This window comes from Oryx dammah, unplaced genomic scaffold (genome assembly GCF_014754425.2).
Source record: "Oryx dammah isolate SB20612 unplaced genomic scaffold, SCBI_Odam_1.1 HiC_scaffold_11232, whole genome shotgun sequence".
In the NCBI taxonomy this organism is placed as follows: domain Eukaryota; kingdom Metazoa; phylum Chordata; class Mammalia; order Artiodactyla; family Bovidae; genus Oryx; species Oryx dammah.
This window is the reverse complement of record NW_024080625.1, coordinates 1,000,143-1,013,610: the sequence shown is the minus strand read 5'-3', so window position 1 is coordinate 1,013,610 and position 13,468 is coordinate 1,000,143. Positions and strand designations below refer to the sequence as shown.

General features: G+C 39.6%; 1 pseudogene; it reads left to right on the top strand.

Moving 5' to 3' along the window:
- The first annotated feature begins 6,724 nt into the window (after nucleotides 1-6,724).
- On the top strand, nucleotides 6,725-12,337 carry LOC120861237 (annotated as a pseudogene).
- The last annotated feature ends 1,131 nt before the right edge of the window (nucleotides 12,338-13,468 follow it).

Genomic DNA, 13,468 nt, shown 5'->3' with positions numbered 1-13,468 from the left:
ATAAAGGAATCCAAATTGGAAAAGAAGAAGTAAAACCCTCACTGTTTGCAGATGACATGATCCTCTACATAGAAAGCCCTAAAGACTCCACCAGAAAATTACTAGAGCTAATCAATGAATATAGTAAAGTTGCAGGATATAAAATCAACACACAGAAATCCCTTGCATTCCTATACACTAATAATGAGAAACTAGAAAGAAAAATTAAGGAAACAATTCCATTCACCATTGCAATGAAAAGAATAAAACACTTAGGAATATATCTACCTAAAGAAACTAAAGACCTATATATAGAAAACTATAAAACACTGATGAAAGAAATCAAAGAGGACACTAATAGATGGAGAAATATACCATGTTCATGGATTGGAAGAATCAATATAGTGAAAATGAGTATACTACCCAAAGCAATTTATAGGTTTAATGCAATCCCTATCAAGCTACCAACGGTATTTTTCACAGAGCTAGAACAAATAATTTCAAAATTTGTATAGAAATACAAAAAACCTCGAATAGCCAAAGCAATCTTGAGAAAGAAGAATGGAACTGGAGGAATCAACCTGCCTGACTTCAGGCTCTACTACAAAGCCACAGTCATCAAGACAGTATGGTACTGGCACAAAGACAGAAATATAGATCAATGGAACAACATAGAAAGCCCAGAGATAAATCCACACACATATGGACACCTTATCTTTGACAAAGGAGGCAAGAATATACAATGAATTAAAGACAATCTCTTTAACAAGTGATGCTGGGAAAACTGGTCAACCACTTTTAAAAGAATGAAACTAGAACACTTTCTAACACCATGCACAAAAATAAAATCAAAATGGATGAAAGATCTAAATGTAAGACCAGAAACTATAAAACTCCTGGAGGAAAACATAGGCAAAACACTCTCCGACATACATCACAGCAGGATCCTCTATGACCCACCTCCCAGAATACTGGAAATAAAAGCAAAAATGAACAAATGGGACCTAATTAAAATTAAAAGCTTCTGCACAACAAAGGAAACTATAAGCAAGGTGAAAAGACAGGCTTCAGAATGGGAGAAAATAATAGCAAATGGAGCAACTGACAAAGCATTAATCTCAAAAATATACAAGAAACTTATGCAGCTCAATGCCAGAAAAATAAACGACCCAATCAAAATATGGGCCAAAGAACTAAACAGACATTTCTCCAAAGAAGACATACAGATGGCTAACAAACACATGAAAAGATGCTCAACATCACTCATTATCAGAGAAATGCAAATCAAAACCACAATGAGGTATCATTTCATGCCAGTCAGAATGGCTGCAATCCAAAAGTCTTCAAGCAATAAATGCTGGAGAGGGTGTGGAGAACGGGGAACCCTCTTACACTGTTGGTGGGAATGCAAACTAGTACAGCCACTATGGAGAACAGTGTGGAGATTTCTCAAAAAACTGGAAATAGAACTGCCTTATGACCCAGCAATCCCACTGCTGGGCATACACACTGAGGAAACCAGAATTGAAAGAGACACATGTACCCCAATGCTCATCGCAGAACTGTTTATAATAGCCAGGACATGGAAGCAACCTAGATGTCCATCAGCAGAGGAATGGATAAGAAAGCTGTGGTACATATACACAATGGAATATTATTCAGGGATTAAAAAGAATACATTTAAATCAGTTCTAATGAAGTGGATGAAACTGGAGCCGATTATACAGAGTGAAGTAAGCCAGAAAGAAAAACACCAATACAGTATACTAATGCATATATATGGAATTTAGAAAGATGGTAACGCTAACCCTGTATGTGAGACAGCAAAAGAGACACAGATGTATAGAACAGTCTTTTGGACTCTATAGGAGAGGGCGAGGGTGGGATGATTTGGGAGAATGGCATTGAAACATGTATATTATCATATGTGAAATGAATCGCCAGCCCAGGTTCGATGCATGATACAGGATGCTCAGGGCTGGTGCACTGGAATGACCCACAGGGATGGGATGGGGAGTGAGGTGGGAGGGGGGTTCAGGATGGGGAACACATGTACACCCATGGTGGATTCATGTCAATGTATGGCAAAACCAATAAAATATTATAAAGTAATTAGCCTCCAATTAAAATAAATAAATTTATATTAAAAATAAATAAAAATTACAATATCATAGAAAATTTCAGAATGCATACAAGAATAACAGAAATATAAATTCATCAAATAAAAGGAAAAGACTCTGATGAAAGAAATTGAAGAAGACACAAATAAATGAAACATTGACTGGAAAGGAAGAATTAATATTGAAAATACCTAGACTACCTAAAGTTGTCTACAGTTTCAATGGAATCTCTAGCAACATTTTCAGTGGCATTTTCCACTAAACAGATAATACTAAAATTTGTATGGAACCACAAAAGATCTCAAATAGCCAAAGCAATCCTGAAAAAGAAACATAAAACTGCAGATATCACACTTCTTGACTCCAGACTTTATTGAAAAGCTAAAGTAATCAAAACATTATCGTACTGGCATCAAGCCCCACCTTGGTGCTTCCCAGGTAGTGTTAGTGGTAAAGAACCCATCTGCTAATGCAGGAGACAGAAAAGACACGGACTCAATCCCTGGGTTGGGAAAATCCCCTAGAGGAGGAAATGGCAACCCACCCCAGTATTCCTGCCTAGGAAATCCCATGGACAGAGGAACCCGGTGGGCCACAGTCCCTGGGGTCCCAAAGAGTCAGACATGACTGAGAGACTGACTAACACACTGGAATAAAAACTGACACATAGGTCAATGGGACAGAATCAAAAAATAATCCCTCACAGGTATGATTAACTAATATTTGACAAGGGAGCCAAGAATACACATTGGAGAAAGGACAGTCTTTTCCATAAATGATACTAGGGGGGAAAGGGTATTCACATGCATAAGAATAAACTTGGATGATTATCTCATAATAATAAATTAGTTGCTCAGTCATGTCTGACTGTTTGAAACCCCATGGACTATAGCCCACCAGGCTCCTCTGTCCGTGGAATTCTCCAGGCAAGAATACTGGAGTGGGTAGCCATTCCCCTCTAGAGGGGATCCTCCTGACCCAGGGATTGAACTCAGGTCTTCTACGTTGCAGGATTCCTTACCATCTGAGCCACCAGGGAAGCCATGAGGGAAGGTATTTGAACATCAAATACAAAAATCAACTCAAAATGGATATAGAGAATTATATACATACAATGGAATATTATTCAGCCACAAAAAAAGGAAATCCTGCCATTTATAACAACATGGATGGACCTTGAGGGCATTATGCTAAGTGAAATAAGTTAGAAAGGGAGAGACAAACACTGTTATGATCTCATTTCTGTGTGGATTCTAAAGACATCAGACTCATAGAAACAGTTTAGAGTGGTGGTTGCTGGGGTTAAGTGGTATGTAAATGGGGGTATGTTGGGCAAAGGGTACAAACTTCCAGTTATAACATGAATAAGTTCTGAGTTTCTAGGGTAGAACATAGTGACTACAGTTAACAATACTTTATTGTATACTTGAAAGTAACTGTGAGAGTAGAGCTTTAATGCTCTCATTATAACAACATCAAGAACAAAATGGTGATTATGTGTGGTCGAGGATATGATAACTAACTTTTTATTGTGGTAAAATATTCTGCAATATATACATGGACCAAATCATTATACTATATACCTTAAACTTACACAATGTTATATGTCAATTATATTTCAATAAAGCTGAGGCAAGTTCAGAACAAATTAAATACTTAAATGTAAGGCATGAAACCATAAAACTAATAGAAGAAAACATACAGAATACACTTCTTGGCTTTGACCTGGGCAAAGATTTTTTGATATGACACCAAAAGTACAGGCAACAAAAGCGGTAACAGGAATAACTGGGACAGCATCAAACTAAAAAGATTCTGCAAAGTGAAGGAAACAGTCAACGAAATGAAAAGGCAACCTATAGAATAACAAAATATTTGCAAACCACATGTCTGATAAGGGTTAATATTTGAAATATATAACAAATTCACACAACTCAATAGCTACATAGATACCTATACAGATTCATACATACATACATGATTTTTAAATGGGTAAAAGATCTGTATAGACATTCCTCCAAAGACATATAAATAGCCAACATATACATGAAACCCCATGAACCTCATGAAACCTTGAGAACCCCATGAACAGTATGAAAAGGCAAAAAGATATCACACTGAAAGATGAACTCCCCAGGTTGGTAGGTGCCCAATACACTACTGGAGAAGAGTGAAGAAATAACTCCACAAGGAATAAAGAGACAGAGCCAAAGTGAAAAAAAAATGCCCAATTGTGGATATGACTGGTGATGGAAGTAAACTCTGATGGTATAAAGAACAATTTTGCATAGGAATCTGGAACGTTAGGTCTATGAATCAAAGTAAATTAGAAGTGGTCAAACAGGAGATGGCAAGTGTGAACACCAACACTTGGGTGCAATCTCAAAAATGAAAGAATGATTTCTGTTCATTTCCAAGGCAAGCCATTGAATATCACAGCAATCCAAGTCTATGCCCCAACAAGTAATGCTGAAGAAGCTGAAGTTGAACAATTCTATGAAGACCTACAAGACCTTCTAGAACTAACACCCAAAAAAAATGTCCTTTTCATCACAGAGGACTGGAATGCAAAAGTAGGAAATCAAGACATACCTGGAGTAACAGGCAAATTTGGACTTGGAGTACAAAATGAAGCAGGGCAAAGGCTAACAGAGTTTCGCCAAGAGAACGCACTGGTCATAGCAAACACCCTGTTCCAACAACACAAGAGAAGACTCGGCACATGGACATCCCCAGATGGTCAACATCAAAATCAGATTAATTATATTCTTTGCAGCCAAAGATGGAGAAGCTCTATACAGTCAGCAAAAACAAGACTGGGAGCTGACTGTGGCTCAGATCATGAACTCCTTATTGCAAAATTCAGACTTAAATTGAAGAGAGTAGGGAAAACCACTAGAGCATTCAAGTATGACCTAAATCAAATCCCTAATGATTTTACAGTGGAAGTGACAAAAAAAATTCATACCAGTTAGGCAGCATCACTATGAACAAAACTAGTGAAGGTGATGGAATTACAGTTGAGCTATTTCAAATCCTAAAAGATAATGCTGTGAAAGTGCTACAGTCAATATGCCAGCAAATTTGGAAAACTCAGCAAGGGCCAAATGACTGGAAAAGGTCAGTTTTCCAATCCCAAAGAAGGACAATGACAAAGAATGTTTGAATTATCACACAATTGAACTCATCTCACACTCTAGCAAAGAAATCCTCAAAATTCTCCAAGCCAGGTTTCAACAGTACATGAACCATGAACTTTCAGATGTTCAAAGTGGATTTAGAAAAGGCAGAGGAACCAGAGATCAAATTGTCAACATCCACTGGATCATCGAAAAAGAAAAAAGTTCCAGAAAAACATCTACTTTTGCTTTATTGACCATGCCAAAGCCTTTGACTGTGTAGATCACAACAAACTGTGGAAAATCCCTCAAGAGATGGGAGACCACCTGACCTGCCTCCTGAGAAATCGGTATACAGGTCAAGAAGCAACAGTTAGAACTGGACATGGAACAACAGACTGGTTCCAAATTGGGAAAGGAGTACATCAAGACTACATATTGTCACCCTGCTTATTTAACTTATATACAGAGTACATTGTGTGAAACCCCGGGGTCGGTGAATCACAAGCTGGAATCAAGATTGCTGGGAGAAATATCAATAACCTCAGATATACAGATGATACCACCCTTATGGCAGAAAGCAAAGAAGAACTAAAGAGCTTCTTGATGAAAGTGAAAGAGGAGAGTGAAAAGGCTGGCTTAAAACTCAGCATTCAAAAAACAAAGATCATGGCATCTGGTCCCATCACTTCATGGCAAATAAATGGAAAAATAATGGAAACAGTAAGACTTTTTTTTTTTTACTCCAAAATCACTGCAGATAGTGACTACAGCCATGAAATTAAAAGATGCTTGCTGCTTGGAAGAAAAGTTATGACCAACCTAGACAGCAGATTAAAAAGCAGAGACATTACTTTGCCAGCAAAGGTCCATCTAGTCAAAGCTATGGCTTTTTCAGTGGTTGTGTCTGGATGTGAGAATTGGACTATAAAGAAAGCTGAGGGCCAAAGAATTGATGCTTTTGAACTGTGGTGTTGGAGAAGACTCTTGAGAGTCCCTTGGACTGCAAGGAGATCCAACCAATCTATCCTAAAGGAAATCAGTCCTGAATATTCATTAGAAGGACTGATGTTGAAGCTGAAACTCCAATACTTTGGCCACCTGATGCAAAGAACTGACTCATTGGAAAAGATGCTGGGCAAGATTGAAGGTGGGAGAAGAAGGGGATGACAGAGGATGAGATGGTTGCATGGCATCACAGAATCAACGGACATGCGTTTGAGCAAGCTCAGGGAGTTGGTGATGGACAGAGAAGCCTGGTGTGCTGCATTCCATGGGGTCACAAAGAGTCTGACATGACTGAGTGACTGAACTGATCTGATGCACACAAGAGAGAAAGAGGTTAAAAAAAAAAAAGACAGAGAGAGGCAAAGACAGAGTTAGAGAGACTGAGAAACAGCAAGAGAGGAGGAATGAGTAGAAGTCACCGACTTTTCATAAATCAGTCCACATGTTAGAACCCAATCTCATTGTCCATCCACTAAAAACAGTGGGGATTATACAAAGATGTGTAACCAGGAACCAGGAACCCTGGGAGCTACAATGGGAGCAGCCCACCACATAAGCCAAGATGAAACACTCAGATCTGAATCTAAACACAATAAGGGGACCTGGAAGGCTGTAGGCCGGAGAGGACAATGTCTGAATTTCATTTAATTTAAACTCTCCCACAGGGGGACTGGGAAACAGGCAGGAAGGGGAGTGAGTGACTTTCCCTAGGCTTGTTGCAGTTTTGTTCTGTGCTACAGTATCCCTTTATGTAATCCCTCCTTTGCTAAGTCTGTCCATGAACCATGTGTAATACCAGCCTATGGGCTTTACAGGCAATGTAGGTGTTTATACGTCTATACACCTGATGGTCTCCCTAGGAAGTAGACATCAGAATGACCTCATTGTGCAGATGGGTAGCTTGGGGACTCTGAGAGGCATGTTGCTTGTCAAGGGACACATCACTGATGAGAAGGAGAAGCTGGGTCTGAACCCAGCTATGTCTTTAGAGTTGGGGTCCTTATTGCACCCAGACCTCCCTGAAACCATGGAGTGGGTTGTATTGGTATCACTGTGCACGGACATGGCATGGGGTTGGGGGTGAACAGTCATCAGTGCAGAGGTACCCTTGGGAGTTTTATGTAAGTGGTAAGTCCAGATAAGGGGATCCCAGGAAGTGACCTCAATTCCCTGGCAATGAAACCAACGAACTCAAGGGAATTCAGTAAGTGAACAGATAAAATGAAAAAGAAAGTGAAGTCGCTCAATCATGTCAGACTCTTTGCAACACCATGGACTGTAGTCTACCAGGCTCCTCTGTCCATGGTATTCTCCAGGCAAGAATACTGGAGTGGGTTGCCATTTCCTTCTCCAGAGGATATTCCCAACCCAGGGATTGAACCCGGGTCTCCCACATTGCAGGCAGACGCTTTACCCTCTGAGCCACCAGAGAAGCTAGGGCTTATCAAATGTAAAGTTTGCTGCAATTCAAATAACCCTCTGCTCAATTTCATATCACTAAAATTATACGAACACTTAAAATTTGTATTTTATTTTAAGTAGTCAATATGCCCAGAGCAACTAGCTAGGTGCTGCAGAAAATAAATGGCATTTGCCTACAATTTACTTATAATAACACATTAGGTAAAGACTTGTAAATGTGAAAAAGGAATAAAATAATAAAATTTAAGCCTTTTTAATTTCACAATTCTAGACCATTAAGTACATTCACAACACTATACAACCATCACCACTGTCTAGTTTCAAAATACTTTATTCTTCCAAATAAAACCCTTTATCTGATGCATGCAGTCCCCAATTCCTCCCTCCCTCAGCCCCTGGCAACCCTTAATCCCCTTTCTTTCTCTGTTTCTTTACATATTCTCAATGTTTCCTATAAATGAAATTATACAAAAGTGGTTTTTTTGTGTCTGCCCACATATTTAAGAGGAACTGGTGAATTTTTGGTTTTGTTTTTATCTGAAATAGCATTTTTGTTACTTAAAAGGGAAATCCAGATGGATTAAAGATGAAATGTACAAAATGAAGCCATTAGTAAATATGTGCATAAAATTGGCATACACACATTGTTCTAAGTGTGACACCAAAGGACATGAAACAGTTTACTCCTCCTAAAAAGGAAAAGTCATGTGAGAAAGAACATATGGAAGAGAAACAGACTCACAGACATAGAAAACACACTTGTGGAGAGAACAAGATGGAGCAGGAGTAGGTGGACATGGAGATGCTCTCTCTCCACGGATACATCAGGAATACACCTTCAGACACAGAAGTGCATGCACAACAGCAGCTGAGAGCAGCTGTTCTGAAATGAATATACAGAAACAAACATATAGAACCAATGGAAAAGAATATACCATTTCAGCTCAGTTCAGTCACTCAGTCGTGTCTGACTCTTTGCGACCCCATGAATCGCAGCACGCCAGGCCTCCCTGTTCATCACCAACTCCCGGAGTTCACTCAGACTCACATCCATCGAGTCAGTGATGCCATCCAGCCATCTCATCCTCGGTTGTCCCCTTCTCCTCCTGCCCCCAATCCCTCCCAGCATCAGAGTCTTTTCCAGTGAGTCAACTCTTCACATGAGGTGGCCAAAGGACTGGAGTTTTGGCTTTGGCATCAGTCCTTCTAAAGAACACCCAGGACTGATCTCCTTTAGAATGGACTGGTTGGATCTCCTTGCAGTCCAAGGGACTCTCAAGAGTCTTCTCCAACACCACAGTTCAAAAGCATCAATTCTTCGGCACTCAGCTTTCTTCACAGTCCAACTCTCACATCCATACATGACCACTGGAAAAACCATAGCCTTGACTAGACAGATCTTTGTTGACAAAGTAATGTCTCTGCTTTTTAATCTGCTGTCTAGGTTGGTCATAACTTTCCTTCCAAGGAGTAAGCGTCTTTTAGTTTCATGGCTGCAATCATCATCTGCAGTGATTTTGGAGCCCAGAAAAATAAAAGTCAGCCACTGTTTCTACTGTTTCCCCATCTATTTGCCATGAAGTGATGGGACCGGATGCCATGATCTTCGTTTTCTGAATGTTGAGCTTTAAGCCAACTTTTTCACTCTCCTCTTTCACTTTCATCAAGAGGATTTTTAGTTCTTCTTCACTTTCTGCCATAAGGGTGGTGTCATCTGCATATCTGAGGTTATTGATATTTCTCCCAGCAATCTTGATTCCAGCTTGTGCTTCCTCCAGCCCAGCATTTCTCATGATGTACTATGCATATAAATTAAATAAGTAGGGTGACAATATACAGCCTTGATGTACTCCTTTTCCTATTTGGAACCACTCATCATTAGAGAAATGCAGATAAAAACTCAATGAGATATCACCTCACACTGGTCAGAATGGCCATCATCAAAAATCTACAAACAATAAATGCTGGAGAGGGTGTGAAGAAAAGGGAATGCTCTTGCACTGCTGGTGGGAATGTAAATTGACACAGCCACTATGGAAGGTGGTATGGAGATTCCCTTAAAAACTAGGAAACAAAAATTGAAAAGACACATGTCCCATTCTTCATCGCAGCACTATTTACAATAGCTAGTACATGGAAGCAACCTAGATGTCCAATGACAGATGAATGGATAAAGAAGTTGTGGTACATATACCCATTGGAATATTGCTCAGCCATAAAAAGGAAGGCTTTGAGCCAGTTCTAATGAAGTGTATGAACCTAGAACCTATTATACAGAGTGAAGTAAGTCAGAAAGAGAAAAATAAATGTCATATTCTAATGCATATATATGGAATCTAGAAAAATGGTACTGAAGAATTTATTTAAGGGCAGCAATGGAGAAACAGACATAGAGAATAGACTTATGGACATAGGAGGGGGAAGAGAGGGTGAGAAGTATGGAAAGAGTAACATGGAAACTTATATTACTATATGTAAATTACATAGCCAATGGGAATTTGCTGTATGGCTCAGGAAACTCAAACAGGTGCTCTGTATCAACCTAGCTAGAGGGATGGGGTGGGGAGGCAGATGGGAGGGAGGTTCAAAAGGGAGGGGTTATATGTACCTATGGCTGATTCATGTTGAAGTTTGACAGAAAATAAAAAATTCTGTAAAGCAATTATCCTTCAATTAAAAAATTAATTAATTTAAAAAAAAAGACTTGCGGTTGCCTAGGAGAAGTGGAGGGTGAGGGTTGGATTGGGAGTTTGGGACTAGCAGATGCAAATTATTATACAGAGAATGGATAAGCAACAAAGTCCTATTTTATAGCACAGAGACCAATACTCAATATCCTATAATAAATCATAATTGTTAAATGTACAGAGAGATGCTCAACTCAATAGCAACTAAAAAATATTAAGTTAAAACAGCAAAGAGATGGCATTCCACACCTGATAGATGACCAAATATTAGCTAACAATTATTTATGAAAGAAACTTACAAGGATTATAGTGAAAGTTACATCATCTCCATTGCATGAGTACTTGATCAAATTATACCTACATATAAAGACTCTGATGCTGGGAGGGATTGGGGGCAGGAGGAGAAGGGGATGACAGAGGATGAAATGGCTGGATGACATCACCAACTCGATGGACGTGAGTTTGAGTGAACTCCAGGAGTTGGTGATGGACAGGGAGGCCTGGCGTGCTGCAATTCATGGGGTCGCAAAGAGTCGGACATGACTGAGTGACTGAACTGAACTGATACACTATGATCCAGATATATTCATCCAGGTATAATTCTCTAAAATATAATCATATAAATTCTTGAGGAAACATGTATTAAATGTTTATTGCAGACAATACTGTCCAACTTTCAATGTTCCACACTCTTGGCCTGGACTTCCTCGGCTTCCTGTTTGCCTTCCCTGCCTCTTTCTCACCTTCTCCAATAACCATAGCATCCAGGGACTGGGCTGAGCAGGCAGCAGAATTTTCTAAGAAATAACTTCTCCAAGATGTCCAATCTGGTGAATGTCTCATGATGAGAGCCACAGGCCGACGTGCTAATTCAGACACGGATTGGTGAAATCTAGCCACTCCAAAGCCTAAAAACAAGTGAGAAAAATTTCTGCCACCCAGGAGAAGAAAAGCACCACACTCTAGCAAAACCACTGCTAAGTTATCCACTAGCACCGTAAGAACTCAGAAGGAGCTAGCTGAAATAACCTTGATTCTCCCCTCCTAACTTGCTGGGCCGATGGAGACAACACTGATGAGTGGAAATCGACTACACTTGGTCCACCAGGTTCTGTATGTGAAAGCGATATGTTCTTTCTGGATATCACATTTTCATCTTATTGTCCACACCAAATATTTCCTTTTAAATTTTTTATTTTATATTGGAATATAAGCTGGCTAAAATGTTTGGCTAGTTTCAAGGGTATAGCAAAGTGATTCAGTTATACATATACATGCATCTCTTCTTTTTCAAACTCTTTTCCCATTTAGGTTATTATGGAGTATTGAGTAGAGTTCTCTGTGCTACACAGTAGGTCATTGTGGGTTATCTATTTTAAATAAAGCAATGTGTGTCTTTCCCTCAGTGGTAAAGAATCAGCCTGCCAATGCAAGAGACTCGTGATTGATCCCTGATCCAGGAGGATTCCATGTACCTTGGAGCAAATAAGCCCATGTGTCAGAATTATTGAGCCTGTGCTCTAGAGTCCAAGAGCCACAACTAATGAGTCCACATGACACAACTCCTGAAGTCAGCGTACCCTAGGCCCTGTGCTCCTCCGCAAAAGAAGCCACTGCAGTGAGAAGCCCATGCACCACAAGAAAGTAAGCCCACGCACTACTAAAGAGTAGCCTCCGCTCTCTGCAACTAGAGAATACAGCAACAAAGGCCCAACACAGTCAAAAATATATAAATAAATAAAAATTTTAAAAAATATAATACAATGTTCTGCACCAGAACCTATAACAGCAACATCCACAGTCCAGGAATCATCTGTCTGGACATCCTTAAAGACAAACAGAGTATCTTTGACAATTTCAAAGGTTTTGCTGTCAGTTTGTTCTTTTGACTGACTGCAACCCTGTGGATCCTCTGCTCAGATGTATAGACATTCAGTATTTGATCAATAGTGCAGAAAATGACAGGATAACTGGTAAGTGGACCAAGAAATATACAACATAAATCATAATTTCTGTGCAATGTTAAGGAACTGAAGGCATCTTATCAGGATGCTGCAAATCTTCAGAGCCTCTACTTACAAACTCTGTGGACATCTTACACTGATTCTGCTCTCTGCTTTGTCCTTTGAAGACTGGGAGACTCCCCCAAAACATAAATGCTACCAAGAACAGAATTTTATAGCTATAGACACTTATGTTTAAAATACCTACTTGCAAGTTGTTTTTTTCCTCTGTAAAAATATGTTTTTATATACTACAAACACTGGTCCTGAACCTATAAAATATTAGAGTGCATTTTAGCCTAATTCATTATTTTCATGAAGTTAAAGACTGGAATCAAGACTGCCGGGAGAAATATCAATAACCTCAGATATGCAGACGACACCACCCTTATGGGAGAAACTGAAGAACTAAAGAGCCTCTTGATGAAAGTGAAAGAGGAGAGTGAAAAAGTTGGCTTAAAACACAACATTCAGAAAACTAAGATTATGGCACCTGGTCCCATCACTTCATGGCAAATAGATGGGGAAACAGTGGAAACAGTGACAGACTTTATTTTTGGAGCTCCAAAATCACTGCAGATGGTAACTGCAGCCATGAAATTAAAAGGTGCTTGATCCTTGGAAGAAAAGTTATGACCAAAACCCAGACAGCATATTAAAAAGCAGAGACATTACTTTGCCAACAAAGTTCCGTCTAGTCAAAGCTATGGTTTTTCCAGTAGTCATATAGATGTGTTGGACTGTAAAGAAAGCTGAGTGCCAAAGAATTGATGCTTTTGAACTGTGGTGTTGGAGAAGACTCTTGAGAGTCCCTTGGACTGCAAGAAGATCCAACCAGTCCATCCTAAAGGAAATCAGTCCTGAATATTCATTGGAAGGACTGATGCTGAAGCTGAAACTCCAATACTTTGGCCACCTGATGTGAAGAGCTGACTCATTTGAAAAGACCTTCATGCTGGGAAAGATTGAAGGTGGGAGAAGAAGGGGAAGACAGAGGATGAGATGGTTGGATGGCATCACCAACTTAATGGACATGAGTTTGAGTAAAGTCCAGGAGCTGGTGATGGACAAAGAAGCTTGGCATGCTACAGTCCATGGGGTCGCAAAGAGTCGGACACAACTGAGTGACT